Genomic DNA, 18200 nt, shown 5'->3' on the forward strand with positions numbered 1-18200 from the left:
GTCTCTTCCTAACAGACACACAGGGCTAGAATCACATACTAAAAACTGATGTTCATCGCTGTATTTCCCTATTCTCACTAGCACTGGTTCCGTCAAAGGGTTAGTCAGTCTCCTGTTTGCGACTCCTACCACTTGAATTGTTTCCCCCGACATTGGCAGGTCCGGAACCACTGCGGATCTCAAAGTTGATCGAGTAGCCCCAGTATCTACCAAGAATGTCGTAGGACATCCTGCCACTTCAGCCTCAACAAACGGTCCCCTTTGGTTCACCTCTAGAACTGCCCCGAGGGTACAGTCCTCCTCTCTACTCACTCGCTGTCCAGTTAGTGGATCAACGTAGTAACACTCTTCTCCTCCTACTAAAAGAGGCATTTGTCTATAGGTCTTTCCTCCTGTCGCAATCTTTGGTGGTTGAGGGAACTGGGCTCGAGGAGCCAATGTCCCCCCTTTGATCACCTTACCCTTAGGTACTGTTACCCCTTTTACTGGAATGGTCTGAACTTCTTCCTCCTCTACTTCCAGTTCTCCGTTTTCAGGATTATAGGGACACTCGCGTTTCCAATGTCCCACCTGGTGACACTGGTGACACTTTGTCGTCCTTTTCAAGGTAGCAAGGTCTACTCTCGGTCTCGGATTTTCCTCGTTGTCCCTATTCTGATTATTTGATCTCCTTCCCATTGTCCCTGTTCCCTGTTGCTGCTGTCCACCCTTTCCAGCCGACTGCATCTGAACCATCATCAACTTCTCCTTAAGTTTCTTTGCTTTGGAATCTATTTCATCACTGCAATGCCTTGCGTATCTCAAAATTTCATCTAATGGTTTGTTTTGCCAGCAAATTAAATGTTGTTGAATCATCAAACAAATATCAGGTCTCAATCCCAAAACGAATTTCGATACAAACTGTCCTATGTCTTTGGGATCCATTACATCTAGTCCACTGTATTGTTTGAACGCTTTCAGCAATCGCTCATAAAATTCATGGACTGTCTCCTTGGGTTCCCGTCTAGTTCGGTCTATTTTCACCCAATCTATATCCTGCTGTGGCACCTTCTCTTTCAGCTATGTCATCACCCTTTCATATTTTTCCATTACTCTTTCTGACGGTCCATTAGTATTAGCATTTCTTTCTGGTTCTGCTGTGGGCCATTCAACACTAACCTTACATGCTGTCCACAAGTCTCCTGGGACCACAATATCAAATAAGGTGTTCAAATCAATCCACAGTACCTTCGATATTTTCACGAACCTCTCTACCTGTTTGTACCACTCCACGGGATTATCTCTTAGCTTTGGAAATGAATTGGTAAATGCAGCCAAATCTCCCCTACTCCAGGGCACATGTACATAACTCCCATTCGCTATTTCTCGCAAAGGGTATGCCTCCATCCGCAGTGGCCCTCCCTCCGGGGACATCACAATCGCGCTCCGCCTGACAGTCCCTTTCTTGGACCACCTTTCTTCCCATTTATCCAGATCTCTCCATGTCCTTATTCCTGTGATCAGTTCCCTTATGTGTGTTTTTAATCCAATTGTCCTCCTCTCCTCGAGAGCCTGATCTGAATAATGCAGCCTATGGTTACCCTGTAATGCCTTTGTTCTCGACAAGTCTACCATATACTTGTCTGCCAGTTCAGATAATTTCTCGTGAATTGTTCTCGCCTTCCGAGTAATATCCTTTGCTATAAACAGCACCTCATCTTGCTCGTACATGTCAATCCTTTCTAAAGGCAACGTACCATCTATTATCTCGTCCAGGTCAGATTTTAAACTGGTCACATCGAGCCTCCTTGCCTTTATCACAGCTTTCAGTGTGTTGTCTCTAGAGAGCGCATTGACATCTCTCCCATCCCAGCTCTGAGCCCTACGTCTGGGCTCAGGCAAGTTATGGGGAGTCCTCCCATGCTCCCATCCCTCCAGGTCCCATGCAGTTCCATCCTTTCTTGGTGTGTGGTGAAACACTGCTCTATTCTCCACAGTCCCGCACTGCCCATTCTGCTTGGTTTCTCTAGGTGCATGGTAAGACACTCCATTATTCCCCATGCTTTCGCAATTCCCCTGCTGTCTATTATCGCTCAACACATGGTAGGACCCTTCGCAGCTCCCCATGTTCCCGTGATCCCGCTCCTGTCAATGATCGCTTGACACATGGTGAGACCCCTCGTGGCTCCCCATGTTCCCGCGATTCCAATGTTGTCTGATATCGCCAGGTGCATGGTGAGTGCACTTAAAGCTATTCCTGTATTCTTGCGTCCTTCGGTCTCCCTCACTGTGAATGAGACGAGATGCCCTTCCACACTCTGTACTTCTACCTTCTTGCTCCTGTCTACTTCCACTGTGGATATGACGTGTAGCTCCTCTACTCTCCTGACTCTTGCCATCACACTCCTGACCGCTTTCGCTAGCCCCACAGTGAGACAATGTCCCGTCGCCTCGACTTCCCCATTCAGCTTCCGCTCCTGACCTGCTACTCTGTGTTCCTGTGGCAGCATCCCACTCCCTCAAGTCAGCCCTCAACTCCTTAAAGGATTTCGGCCGTGGTCCTCTCAGATCCATCGGTCCTCTCTGACCCCACTGATCTATTATGGGATCCACTGCTGAATTTAATGGGGTGCTCCAATCTATTGGTCCTGGCAACTGCCTTTGGGCATTGGTCATATTGTTCCTTCTTTCCATTTCTGCTCTTTCTCTGTCTAGTCGTACCTGTTCCTCCTCTCGTACTTTCTCTGGGTTATAAATCGATACTATAGGACCTATGGTAACGGGTACTTGAAGAGCCTCTGGCAATTGATAGGACTCAGCACGCTCCGTTTCTGGCACCTTTTGTACCACGAACCTTCCGACTACTCTCTGTACTGGACTAGGTTGAGGTGTTTCCTCACCTTTGGTGGGTTCCCAATCCATTATAGGGAGTGGTCTATACTCCCCTATGCCAACCCTATCTTCCCTTGGGAGCTCGGCACCTTCCATCTCTCTATTGTACGGAGGCGGTCTATCTATCAACAACCTGTTTATCGGGCTATCCTCTGTCTCGCTCTCATCATCCTCCTCTGGTGTTCTTTTGTCTCCTGTAACCTCTATCACTGGGTACAATTTATGTACTTCAATAGTCTGCACTCTCCATTTCTTGGCTTCCGCATCCCATTTGGCGTCTTGCACTGCTCTTACCGATCGTCTCACACTTTCTTGACGCCTGTTCTGATTCCTGTCGTGCGCCGCTCTAATCCACGCATTGAGGGCTTCAAACTGTGTTGGTCTAGGCAAAGGTCTCGATGCAGACATAACTGCTTTTAACTGGTGCAACACTTCTAATCTAAACGTTCCATATTTCGGAAAAGTCAGTTCCTCGTTCCCTTCTGTAATCTTACTCCAAGTACTAAGCCACAGTATAGTATGCAACCCAACATTCGTAGCCATATAATCAGCTGGTGTACCCTCTGGCGGGGCCTCTTCCCCGTAATACGATTCTCTCCTTTCCCTCTTAAAGATCGCTCTCAAGCTTTTAAAACACTTCATGATCAAATTTTACAATTTTTCCCCTATTTCTCTGCGTTCGTTTACTTCCCGATGACAATCCACCAATCCCAGCGCGGTTCTTGCCAACTGGCCTATCCCAGCGCGGTTTCACCCCAACCGGCCTATCACAGCGCGACTCGCGTCAACTGGCCTATCACAGCGCAGCTTCACACCAACCGGCCTATCCCAGCGCGGCTCTCTCTGACGTCACTCGTCTCCCTTCCGCAGCAGTTCCCCTCCTTTCTCAGCTCGTCTCCCGGTCATGCATGCGTCCCATTCATACTCTGAAAAATGATTACTTCCGACCAAGCGATCGCTTTTCTTGACTGTACGTCCACAGTCTAACTGTAATTGTCACCTTAACTGACTAAATGTCTTTCCGTGTACGTCCAGAAACTCGCCTTAACTGATAGGTTACTTGCACACGGTAACTTCTGACCAGCGTCCGTTACCCATACACTCACTCTTGCGTTCCCCCTATCTCGGTCCTGCGGGCGATCAATGGTACCTCATGACCCCCTTTACAATGGTCGACAATTACTCTGGATGTCCGATACACCCGAACCACTTAAGCTCTTCTCTGAACTTAAGATGTTTACCAGGTTGCGCTCGCTCACAACCCTGCCTCAATCACACTACATGATTCAGAAAAGGGGGTGGTGATGAACAGAGTGTCTGAATTAAGCAGACCACTCTTACCCAGTCCAAAGATCAGGGCTTTATCCATCACCGTTTTTTAGCTCACTGCACCATCCCAGCTCAGATCTTGGCTATATGCAAATTAGTCTGACCCTGGCCCAGTGCATCATGGGAACAGGGCAGACCAAACTACCAAGCCAATTCTTATACTGGGAAGGAAACAAGCTACCAGGGACCGGTTTCTGGCATTTCAGCCATCTTCGGCCCGGCTTGCTTGAATCCTGATGGTGCAATGAGCTAGGGACTCACATCTGAGTATACCCTTCCACGCTTATGGTGGACAAAAATGATTCAGAAAAGGGGGTGGTGATGAACAGAGTGTCTGAATTAAGCAGACCACTCTTACCCAGTCCAAAGATCAGGGCTTTATCCATCACCGTTTTTTAGCTCACTGCACCATCCCAGCTCAGAACTTGGCTATATGCAAATTAGTCTGACCCTGGCCCAGTGCATCATGGGAACAGGGCAGACCAAACTACCAAGCCAATTCTTATACTGGGAAGGAAACAAGCTACCGGGGACCGGTTTCTGGCATTTCAGCCGTCTTCGGCCCGGCTTGCTTGAATCCTGTTCATCACCACCCCCTTTTTTGAATAGTTTTTGGCCACCACAAGTGTGGCAGGGTATACTCAGACATGAGTCCCTTGCTCACTGCACCACCAGGATTCAAGCAAGCCGGGCCGACGACAGCTGAAATGCCAGAAACCGGTCCCCGGAAGCTTGTCTCCTTTCCAGTGAAGAATTGTAAATGTAAATGTAAATGTACATGTATTTATATAGCGCAAATCACCCACATCGCAGGCATCTATGCGCTTGCTTAGGGAACCCGTCCTGGTATTCCCCTGTGAGATACCCCGGCAGGGTATCCACAAGGTGAAAGCCAGGCATCCCGCTGCGAGGCGCCGTTGTGGAGATTAAGCAAGCTATTGCCCAGAGTCGCAGAGTGTGAACCCGTGAGTCGAGTAGGCACCGGAGCGAGAATTATCGAGTCAGTGGAATTATTGAGCCCAACCCCCGTCGGGGCGGGGAATTGAACTCTGGTCCAGGGCCGATCTCAGCTTCCGGGTCTGCCACCTCTAACCCCTGAGCCACACTTCTCCACTTTGGCTTGGTAGTTTGGTCTGCCCTGTTCCCATGAGGCACTGGGTCAGACTAATTTGCATATAGCCAGGTCCTGAACTGGGATGATGCAGTGAGCTAAATAATGGTGATGGATCAAGCCCTGATCTCTTGACTGGGTAAGAGTGGTCTGCTTAATTCAGACACTCTGTTCATCACCACCCCCTTTTTTGAATCGTCAATCACACTACAGGAATTCAACTCCGCATGACATTACAACACAAATACAACACAAAACACCGCAATCTGACAATGCATGACCCTTATTATACTCACTCTCGACCGACTCTGCTGCTTTTCTCTCGCACCGTCAGCACCTTCTTCGGCAGGCAATTCTTCTGTTGCTCATCTCTCGATCTCTAGGGGCCTCGGGGTAATCTTAACCTAGTCTAGATCACATTCCTCTAGAAGGCAACCATCCTACACTGCTACCAACTGATACGGCGGGATTTTTGATCTCTTATCTGATTGCTATAGATCTAGATCCCCACTCAGGTCGACTGAACCTTTGTTGCCTGTCATAGAGTAAAAAGCAATCCACTACCAGGTTAATCAGCTCAAGACTTTACGCAACTCTGAAGAACCACTTACCACGAATAAGTTTTAAAGTTTTATTATAAAGCCAAAGATAACTGGAGATACAAACTTCTCAATATAAGGTTCAGTTTCAAAATGCTTTATTCGGTTTGTACAGGTACAACCATATAGCAACATTCATGAATGCAATTGAAGTCACTTTTATAAAAGATTAAAGAATAATGAAACTTTCTAAAAACAATTACATTAATCAGCCAATCAAGTTAAAACCTGCAGGATATCACATTTATGTACAGTAGAAAATAATCACTATATGTAGCATCTATTTAAACGTTCGGTGCAAGGCATGCCAAGTGGGATGGTACTAAACAAGAGACCTATGCTGGACGTAAAGTGCAATAATATGTGCAAAATATGCAAAAATTGGACATAGTATTTAACAGCAATTTACAATTTGGTGCACAGCATATCACATTTATATACAGTAGAATAATCACTTATATATAGCAGCCGTTTTAAACGTTTGATGCAGAGCATGCAAATGGGATGGTACTAAACAAGAGGCCTATGCTGGGCATAAAGTGCAATAGTATGTGCAAAATATGCAAAAATTGAGCATTGTATTTAGCAGCAATTTTAAAATTTAGTGCAAAACGTGCCAAGTGAGGTAGTACAAGTCGGAGAGAGGCCTGCGCTGGGCATAAAGTGCAGTAGTATGTGCAAAAATATGCAAGGATGACTAAAGTGCAATGTCTATAAAATCTCTTACGTGTTTTAGCAGCAATTATGCACAAAAAAATTTGAAAAGCATTAGTCCAGAGAGGTACAGAACCAAGGGAACAATCGATACCCGGATCTAAAAACATAATAATAACCAAAGTTCATGTATAAGAGAAATGCATAAGGTTTGGCAGTAGCTCACAGTTGGTCAATAGGTGTCTTTTCCAACGGAGATCATATAATAATTGATTTCCTGTGCCCGATGCATTTAAGAACATAGGTGGCTACACTGTAACACACATTAGGGGACGACAGGTCAAACAACAGTTGCATTGCAGCTCTTATATCACACGTACTATATTCTAAAAATAGTTGCTTTAGGTAAAACTTTCTAAAACCAGTATAAAAATGACAAAGTAGTAAAAAGTGGCAGATACTCTGTTTGGATTTCCCATCGCATGGGCACGGGCAAGACCCGGGCTTCTTTACAGTAGGGAAAGCCACCAGATGGAGGACTATACCCAGCCTCAGGCGTGCCAGAACGAAGCGATGGGAGTTAATACTGACAAATATAAGGTATGATGGGAATCCTGTGCTTAGATTATATTCCAGGTACAATTTAAAAGTACTTTGTGTAGCATACCTCTTCATTCTAATCCCTTTTGCATGATCCATATAGGTGGATTTAAGGTCACGCTTCGTTAGAACTAATTCTGTTGGGGTGTCTTTGAAAATATCCTGACCAAAAAGGGATTTATACCAGTGGGAAATGTGTTTTAGCCAAGGGATTTTTAAGTGCTGGTCCAATTTAATGCAGTCTAAAATTACTTCCTGGGTAAACTTGGTTTCGTCTTTAGCCCAAATGGATCGCCAGAGGGAGAGGGGACGCAGTGCAATCAAGTCTGTGGCATGGTGTATGCCCAGCTCCCTATGAATGATTTCGTTGGATGCTGAAGCAGGAAGACATAATAAGCGTTTAAGGTACTTGTTTTCTTCCTGCTGAATGGAGAGGGCAATCTGCGAGTTATATCCCCATATCCCTGCTCCGTATAGAGCAGAGGACATGCACCTGGAATTATAAATAGAAATCATCTCCCTTATTCTACGCACCCCTAGTTTGGAAGCGAATCTGAAGATACAGTTTGTATTTCTAATCATCTTCATGCCTATACAGGATTGCTCGTTTACCCATCTCCCATCCCCTGAGAAAGTAATGCCTAAGTAACAGAAATGTTGCACAGACTCAAGTTTATCCCCATCAAGGAAGAATGACTTACTTTTCTTTAGTTTCTTTCCACAGGTCATAGTCATAGTCTTGCCCTTGTTAATTTTAAGCTTTCTGCCCTTGATAAAAACATTGAATTTGTCAATTAGCTTTTGGAGCCCGTTCGCGGTCCTGGTCAATATAAGGTTCAAAAGATATACCGGCATCAATACAAACATGAATTCTCTAAATGCTCTTAGGCGACAGAAGAATATCACCAAGACTAATTCAAAGATCAGCAAATTTGCAAGAATAGACACAAGTTGTAACTTGAGCGTCATTTACAAAAAGAAGAAAATCCAGGTTAGACTGTCCCTACACTAGACTAAGTGACATCCCTACTTAGCAAGATCTTAACCCGAAAAGGTGTCAGCCGTGGTGACTTCCAAAGAAGTTCACTCACTTTCCCTTAGTCTCTGTTGTAAATCTGTGCATCGCAGTTGTGCCCTCTCTGCCTACCCATCCGCTCTCTAAGGTTCCTCAGGCCATCTGCTCTAACTCCACCCCAGGGTGCTGTCCCTAATACAAAATCTCAATTACAGTTGAAACGCCCCTCAGAGACGCCCCTCACGTACACCTCTCACGTGGTGTCAGTTCTGGCTTTTTCCATGCTGATACTCCTCTGGGCTTCTTGTTAGCGTTGACCTTGCTTCTCAGGCTCTTCTCGGCACGACGGTACCCCCCAGTAAAATTCCTGAAGCCTCCTCCAGGCCTGTGCCTGTCTCCCAGAACAGAGCTCTATTCATCACTCTCTTGATTGGAACCCCCTCACACCTGCAAACAGACACTCATGAAGTAGGCCCCAAATTCCGGCCTCCAGCTTATCTCACAAGTCGTAAAACTTCGAACATGGTCCACAATTTATTCTTAGCAAGACCCGATTTTAACTAGCACATGCAGATCAAAGAAACGACTTTATCTTTCCAGGCCTACTAAATTACATGATACGGGTCTGTGCACTCTATGAACCTTTATTTCTCAGCCTAAAACAGTATTCTAACTTATTACACTCTGATTATAGGAAACACTTCTATAAAACATATATTTTCAGTCTATGATCGATAATACTTTGAATAATATTAATCCATCTTATGTGAAAATGTAAAGGCACGTTTTCGTTCTTAATGCACTGCCATGAGGCCTACACATTTCTACGTTTGGCAGCATTACATTCTCTTCTGCAACAGCCACATAACATGGAATCTAATAACATTCTAACATTTCTAAACATTACTACATTAGCTTCTCACACTTGATATATGCATGCTATATTAATTAAACACTCATAAGTGTATGCACTCTATATATTCGACACTCTTATGTTTCTTTAACTAAACTTGTGCATCGTGCTTGTAAATATGGTGCACTTCTACATTTTACTCAAATTGCGCTCTCTCTCTCCTCTAGAGGTCTGACATCAGGGGGCACACTGACAGTGCACCACCTTTTAAATGGCACACTGTTAGTGTGCCTCCTGAGTACTTCTTTGTGCCTCTGTGCCCGCATCTGTAATACGGCGTAAACGCAGAGGCACAGGGATTCACTCATTTGCATGGGGCATGCCCCCATGCAAATGAGCGAAAGCCCACTACAGGTAGCGCAGGCGCTTTATGTGCACCAGTGCAATCGGTATTTCGGAGGGACCGCACAAGCATCAACTGCCCCTTCTGTAATACCAAAGTGCCTCTGGGGTGAGCAAAGTGAATGCAACCGCCCATTGCGCCCTGGGGCACTTTATGTAATACTGCCCCAGGAGCGCTTTATAACATTTTCACAGGGCACTCTTAATGCATCCAAATATGTAAATGCAAGTACAGTGTAGAGTACACCATGGTTTTACACATTCTTTCACACTATTCAGTATGTATAAGGAACCTTAGTGTCATGGACTCTTTATTGCGAGCATGATGGCGCTGAAGCCCATCCAAAACTCTCCCCTACAAATTCACTTAGCCCCTTGTACTAGGTCAACGATGGCAATGAAGACCCAGATTATGGGAAAAAGGGAATGAGGAAATGGAGAAAGACACTTCTGCAGATGAGAAGTTTAAAGATCAGGACTGAAATCGATAGGTATAGCAACTTAAATCAGATTTATCAAGGGTAGGTTTCCACCTTCAGGTGAGACAACGCAAATGAGAGATCTAAACACAGAAAGGACAATAAGAGATTAAAAGAAAACACAGAGTACGGTTTACCCGTTGCAAGCAGGTGGTACATGGTTGCTAGACTCTGGTGTACTGGGAAACCAGCACAGGTTTGATGAGGGATACTTCAAGGGAGGAGTGAGGCAGGATGAGAAATACAAACTCAACAAAAGTGTCGGAGGAAGGATAATAAGGACAGCAGCAGACTGTAAAATGGAACCGACCAGGGGAAAAACAATAAAGGTGAAGAAATTAGTCAACATGGATGCTATCTAATGCAAATAATAATGAGTCATAACAACCGCTGTTGCCAGACCAAGGAGATGGTATAATTTCCATTGTCTGTGTGCTATCTCTCCTAGGTGTACCTTGTCCGTGCCTCACTAAGTCTCATGACCTGACACTCAGAGGGATCTAAAAAAATTTACTCCGCTCTAAGCCACTCTACAGCACTCTATGCAACACCCTCTATGCTACTCCTCTTTGCTCTATGCCACTCCACTCTATGTTACTCTACTCCACTCTATGCCACTCAACTCTACGACAGTCTACACCCTTCCACTTTACTCCCTCCACGAGACTCTACGTCACTGAACTCTATGACAAAACATCCCACTTTATTACACTCCACTTTATGCCACTCTCCTTTACGCCGCTAAATTTTAGCCATGCTGAACAGAAGACATGCTAGTGTACACAGGGCTAAAACATATTGGCAAAGCCAACAGTTCTTGCATAGGTGTGACTATTTGCTTTGCCAATGCTTGTTTATTTAACTTTCTAATTCCCTTCGAGACAAGGCAGATGGTATGACTTCCATTGTCTGTGTGCTATCTCTTCTAGGTTTGCCGTCTCTTGCGCCTCACTATTTCTAGTGACCTGACCACTCGGGGATCTAGTAGCCTAATTCCATGTATCTATCAGCATGGTGCTGCTGACATCCAAATCTCATCCCACGTTTTATCAAAGGTTGACTTACATTGCCTGGAGAGCTCCTTCTGGTAATTGAAACCCAGACGTCAAAGCAAGTTTGACATTCAACCCTAGCAAGACTGAATTTCTGCTGTTCTCTTCTGGCAAAAAGAAACCACAGCTTCAGTCCTGGCTCTCTGTTTTTACCAAAAGAGACATTGTCCCATTTACTTGTTGAATTTTCTAGGTCCCTAGGGTTTCTCCTAAGTCTTGCTCACACGTAGAAGGCATCTCTGTGGCAACAGAAGTTTGTGCACGTAAAGGAATTCTCAGCAACGCAATAATTAATGTCCATGCAATTTTTTCCACGGAATATTTTGCTGGTCAAAGCTTCTGAATGTTTGTACTTGAAAACATGCGGTAAAGTTTGATACATGAAAATTGTAATACGGAAAACATTGATTTTGCACATAAGAACGACATTTTCCAGAGGAGAACATGGATCATGAGGTATTCCCATAAACCGTAGTATCGATATTTATCAGGCGCATTAATTCCCTCAAATCCCCCTCACTCCCCTGAAAATAAATAACAATTGGGGGCGTAGACTCTAATTTATCCAGGCACTCGCAGATTACTAAAACGCCTAGACTACTCATCATCATGAAGGATTTTTTAGACACGTAAAGCCTTTTCTTCCTGTATCTGCATTCAGAGCAGCAGTACCATCTTTGGTGCTTCCCTACATCAATGGTGGCATTGCAGTGTTAACAAGTCTTCTGAGATGTGCCTTCCTTTCACTCAGAATTGTATTGCGTCCAGCCGAGAGGCGTATAAATGCCTCCAAAAAGCATATCATACCTAAACTTAAGACCCTAATGTGTCTGTAAAGGAATACAAGCAATCTAATTAATGTCCTACTTCTAAGGCTGTTATGTATATATGTAGGTGTGCGGTATTTCTATCGTGCAAAACTAGTCAAAAGAGTGCTGTACAAAGTCAAAGACATGCATAAAGTCAACCAGTAATAGGAGAGATAGGTGGTATGTGGCCTGTCAATGGAAGGTTCTTTAAAGAGGTGCATCTTCAACTCTGCCATAAATTGGAGCAGAATTGGCGGCGTTCCTGATGGATCGATGGTGTTGTTCCAGATCGAGGGTGCATAGATGGGAAAAGACTGCTGCCAGACTGTGTTACGTCGCACAGCTCCCCTGAGAATACACTTTCTTGTTATTTTTAAATTGCTGTTTGACACCGGAGAGCTGGGCTACCTGCAATGCCTCACTTGAAGATTATTAGAAAATACGTTCCCATCTCCTTTCCTCTGCTGCTAGTGGAGGGTGAAATTGGGCAAATCAAATTGCAGGATTTGCAGCCAGTAGGAGTAGAAGGACAAACAACATGAATCAATCCTGTAAAGATTAAAGAGAAAACAGGAACTATCTGGGATCGTAGAAACATTTGGAGGATATTGGGAAATGACCTGCCTTAATGCCATACCTCATTTTCAAATTTCAAAATGAAAACAAATGATAAACCATCACAAAACATATTGGACTATCAATGGCGGAGAAGCCTAGCCTTTGATCCTTAGCATAATAAGCATCTCTCTCTGACTTATGTGAATATTTCTTGGTTTTCAATTCAGTAATATTCCAACTAATTTTAAGCTTAATAATTTCTTTCATCGTGTTTTCAAAAACATACCAAAACTAAATAAATTAAAAAGGGGACCAACTATTCAGATGTTTTGTGTTTTTTAACCTAACATTAAGTTTCTTGAGTAGAGCCACCTCGTCCAATAAAGCAGTCAAGTTAAAGTATAAGGAGTGCCATACAACTGTACTGATTTACTTGCTCTGCGCTAGGTAGCACGGGTTTGGAGAGTTTTTAGGGTAATTTCTTCAACAGACACATTCCCCAAAGCCCAACATTGTTTAGTCCCACTCTAAAACTAGTCCTAGCAATAGCAGTTTTGGTGCCAATACTTTTATTGAAATGACCAAGGGATCAGTTAAAAAGATAAGAACTCGTACCTCCACTATTAGATCGTCACTCACTTAAAATAAGCACTGGCATAGAGAAGAAGCTAGCATAACCGAGGAGGGGCCCCCAAAAACTCCATTTTATATTGAAAATAGATAAGCCTATAAAAAAACAAAACTATGTAAGCCTTGAAGAAGGCCCACGTTAATTGTTGCAGAGGGCAAGGCACATGATCGCTGTCAACAGCCAAGATGGTTTTATCAGCCCAAATTGTATGCAAATTGTGAATACATGTATTTGTAAAATATTTTTTTTACACTTATTAGACTGCAATTTGTCACTAAGACATATCTTTGCAAATTGATCTGGTGTGAATTGTACACTGCTATATGATCACCTATTTTCTATGTAAACTCGTGTGTTTGAGTTATATACAACTAACTGGGCATCTCAGTGGACATTTCAGAAAACAAAAGCCCTTCTTTTCTTTGAATCACAGCGAAGAAACTAGATGGGTCAAGTTGAAAGAGGACAAGTCATCCAGGAGAGTTTACGAGCTCAGCAATGCAGGCTGAGCTAAGCCTCCTAAAAGATCAAGGTGACAAAATAGCATAAATCATTGTACAATTAAATGTGCTAAGTAGTCAATACAATCTTGTCTTGCATGGGTGATAGCTTAGAAAGAGGACGACATGAAAATCCCTAGAAGATTGGCAAAACAGATCATCATGACAGTGCCCTCAAATAGTTTACAATTAGATTTAAGGTAAAGCTATTTGTGCTGGTCTGGTGGCGCAGAGGGCTAACGCATCTACTTAGAACGGGGCGGATAGGAGAGTCAGTGAGGAATCTGCAGTTAGATAGAGTCTCTACCGGAAAAAGTGTTACAAAAGGTAAGATATGTGTTCTTCTGATAGAGACTTCTACCCGCAGAATCCTCACCTTGGAAAAGATACACAAGCAATACACCCTGGAGGTAGGTCTGCAAAGTGGAGTAAACCAGAAAGTCCTGGAGAAATGAGCGGGCAAAATGGCCTTCTCAACAGGCCTTACTGTCCAAGCAGTAGTGCTTGAATATGAGGAGTGATGCCCACTCTGAGGAAGCAGGGAGGTAAACGTTTTAAACACAGATTTACCAAATTTGGCCAACTGCAAATAATGCTCTCTAATGTCTCATTACGAGAACCTTATCCACTACAACATATACAGCTATTGAACTGAAAAGCACTCATGAGGTAAGAACCTGCTTGATATCCCATGGAGGCAGCACAAAAGGGATAGAGAGGATAAATGCTGTAAACCTTTCAAAAACCAAATCACAACTGGTGACTTGAATGGGGGGGTTAATACGGCTGCAACAGGAAAGGCAAAATAGCCGGTGACTAACCCTTAACAATGCTCAGGACAAGGCGTTGCCAGGTTAATGATAAAACTAACAGCAGTACCTCCAACAGAGAAGCAGAGAGGGGTTCCACATGGCCTGAGGGACACCAAGCTACAAACGTATCCCAGAGGCAGGCATATACAGTCTTTGTGAAGGGACACCTGGATGCCAAGATGACATCACAGACCTTGAGAGGAAGATCAAAAAACCTCAACTATTACAACTCAATCTCCCGTTATGAAGTTGGGGAGTGTGCAGGTTCAGGTGCCCTGTTGCTGTGACAGGAGATCCTCTGGAAAGGACATTCTGACTGAAGGACAGATGCTCATGCTCAGGAGTTGAGGATACCATTACTCTCTTTGCCCAATCCGGAGCCACTAGGATGACTTGGGCCGGGTCTGTTCTGATCTTCTTGAGAACTTCACATAGGAGTGGTATAGGTGGAAAGCCATACAGTAGCCCCCAGTTCCACTTGAGCTGGAACGCGTCTCTGAGAGAGAGAGATACACTTTAGAAACTCTAGCTCTCAAAAGCAATGACATAGCACGTTCTCAGCAGTGGCAAACATCAAGCCAAGGTTCATCCCGTTCATGGAAGAGAGCTTGTGCCACCTCTGGATGTAATTGGCATTTGTAATCCGGCATGTGATCCGGTGGAGAAGTGTGGCTCACTGGTTAGAGGAGGCAGACCTGGAAGCAGAGGTCAGCCTGGGACCAGGGTTCAATTCCCGGCTCGGCGGGGTCTTGAGTCCTAAAATGTCCATGGACTCGACAATTCTCGCTCCGGTGCCTACTCGATTCACGGGTTCACACTCTGCGACTCTGGGCAATAGCTTGCTTAATCTCCACAACAGCCCCTCGCGGTGGGATGCCTGGCTTTCACCTTGCGGATACCCTGCAGGGGATATCTCTCAGGGGAATACCAGGACGGGTTCCCTAAGCAAGCGCTTAGAAACCGCTCGGTGATTTGCGCTATATAAATTCCTGTACATTTACATTTACATTCAAGACTGACGTTCGTCCACCTGGCATTCAAGGATCCCGCCGGTTACTGTAAGACTATAAAGATGTCCAGGGACTCCAGCCAAGTTCAAATGTGCAGAGCCTCCTGACACAGGGTCCACATTCCCACCTTGCACCTGAACCATCGGTCATTTGATGGAGGGAAAGAAGGCTTCCAATACCAAGTGAATAGCCCTCAACTTCAGAAGATTAATGGTGCAGAGCTTCCATCGAAGAGCAGATCCTCGGATCTCCACCTCTTCCAAGTGATTGACTCATCCCGGAAGTGGTGACTGATTCATCAGAGGGGTCTTGCCTTAAAAAAAAATCTTTATTGCCATTTATTTATATTCCCCGGTAGCTTGTGCCATAAAACAAAGCTTGATAATACATTAACAGAATTACGAACTTCACAATTTATCGGTTGAAATATATGTAGTGTTAACACACACAGTGATAATTCTCCATTAGCCAGGTCACACTGTGTAATATACATATGAAATTTAGAGGATCATAAGGCCTGAGGACTAGTATAATGTACCTGTAAGTGAGTTGCACAGAAATACTAAATGCCATCCTTGCTCACCGGGCACGCACACGTCTTCTCCCAGTTTGTCTTCAGGTAACATACGAGCACTCCATGGCACTCCCGCCTGAGTCTCGTAGGAATAAAGGCATATTGTCTGCATAAAGAGAGACAGTATGTTCTCTATAGTGTAGCGGTATGCCTTTCCCAGACCCTCTCACCGAAACATGCTGATGGGTTCAATAGTCATTGCAAATAACATGGGGGACAAGGGACATCCTAGTCGATTGCCTGTCAGTATTTCTTTCAAAGGGATCTGAAATATTTTGCCCCATTTTAAACGAGGCACACATTCCGGTGTACAAGAGAGCTATCCATTTATTCAGTCAGTGCTTAAGTTCATGCAAAGCATTGCAGCATGCATGTATCGCCATTGGAGGGTAGTAAGGGTCTTCTGTAAGTCAATGCTAAAAACCTTTGCACCAGGAAAGTGCTCTATTGAGGTCTGCATTGTTATGCAGAGAAGGCATCTATTATTGAGGAAGGTTCTGAAGTTCATGGATCAGTAGGGGTAGGTGGGGTTGTAATTGGTTGGCCAAAATGTTACTATGTATCTTATCATCGGTATTTAGCATAGACCGATCTTTCAAACTTTGGGGAGAGGTATCACCAAAGACTCCTTATAGGCTGGGGTTAAGGCACCTATTAGAAATGGGGTTTCCGGTTGGCAAAAGTATGTACTTAGACCAGGCAGAAACTACCACAATAGTCAGGGTAAGCTAGAGACTCAATAGGATAATCTGCGCTCACCCTCTGGAAGCTTGGCACAGCAGACAGGCTTATCTCAAAAAGACAATGTATAAAGTATTTGTGCAACACACACACAGTAACACAATGAAAACACCACAAAAAGACTCCACACAGGTTTAGAAAAATAGGGAATATTTATCTGAATAAAATAAGAACAAAACGATAAAAATCAGACTCGTAGTTCATGAGATATTAATTTTTAGAGAATAAATATGTCACCACAGTGCTTTATCGAACAATTAATTCTTTTTATTAAGGTCCGCAACTCATTGGCAAAGCTTTCTGCCTACAACCAGTGGCTGGCAGCGATATCAAATTGTGGAGAAAGAAGCACAGCTCTGAGCCATCAACCCGGAGGCCGGCAACAATCAACAGACTCAGTGAACATTTAAAGAGGAGAGTCACGAAAGGGTAAATAGGAAAATAAACCAGTCAACGGAAAGATCCCATCCAACCACCCCCATCCCCCACCCCAGCATCATTAAACCCAGACTCCTACACAAGGCAGAAAGATACTTATTGTGGGTCAGGATAGGCACCTAGCCCCATGATAGGGTCTAAGTGTCCTCTCTGTCATCTCGGGGGAGCATCATAATATCTGCAGGTATTTTGGGCAGGTTACCTCTCGGAACACTTACCGATAAGATCCGAATAAAAGGGGCCCAGAGCTCTGGATACACAGCCGCCCTATTTTCAGCCATCAGTGATGTACACTCCATCGCCAGGGTAACTCATAATTAATTTGTGCAGTCATGTTATGTGGTCCGGGACTACTTCTGTCCCTCGACGCACGAGGAGTACTTGACGCGCAGGAATCCAGCGAGTGAGGGCATTGGCCCTCACTCATGGAATTCCTACTTTCTCTCGGAACCGCGACATAAATTTCCCCTGATGAAGGGTTCTAGCCGAAATGCATTGGGTTTGATGGATTAGTAGGTTAGAACCGTATTCCTTCGGAAGGACCCACTGGAAATTCCAAATCGCTGTGGAATAAAAACTTCACTTCCATGTCAAACTGTTGGGCACTTATTGTATAGAAATGGATTAAACTCCTAGTTGGAGACCGGCTGTACCATCAGGTGACGTTACTCGGCAGGGTAATGGTTCTCACCCAATTTAGGACAATGCCACAAGAGGTGAAGGAGGGATTCTGTTTTGCCACAGCCCCTCCAGCATTTTTCAGACCACCCCTTATTCCAGCTGTGTATGCGTGCAGGTGTAAGGTACCAGTAGGAGGCAATTTTATAGGTAGACTCTGTACCGGACATGTCATGTGCTGTGTCACACGCCCGCATTGATCACTTTCTCATATCTCTGGCCCTCATATCCTGTGAGAGAGGCAAGCATAGAACACCGATCTCCTTTGGACCACACCCGATCACTTTAAAACTTTGCAGCTGAACATTTCTCAGCCCAGTACTTCACACTTGTGTATGACTTGTGGGCTGCTGAATAAATGGTGTAATCCCTCGAGGAGGGGGAGGAGATGCTTCCATATATAGCAAATCGCACCGTCTGCTCGCCACCGGTGGCCGGTAGCCGTAAAGGCTTCCATTTCAGAGCAGCATTGACTAGAGCGATC

Source organism: Lissotriton vulgaris, chromosome 9 (genome assembly GCF_964263255.1).
Source record: "Lissotriton vulgaris chromosome 9, aLisVul1.2, whole genome shotgun sequence".
NCBI classification, from domain to species: domain Eukaryota; kingdom Metazoa; phylum Chordata; class Amphibia; order Caudata; family Salamandridae; genus Lissotriton; species Lissotriton vulgaris.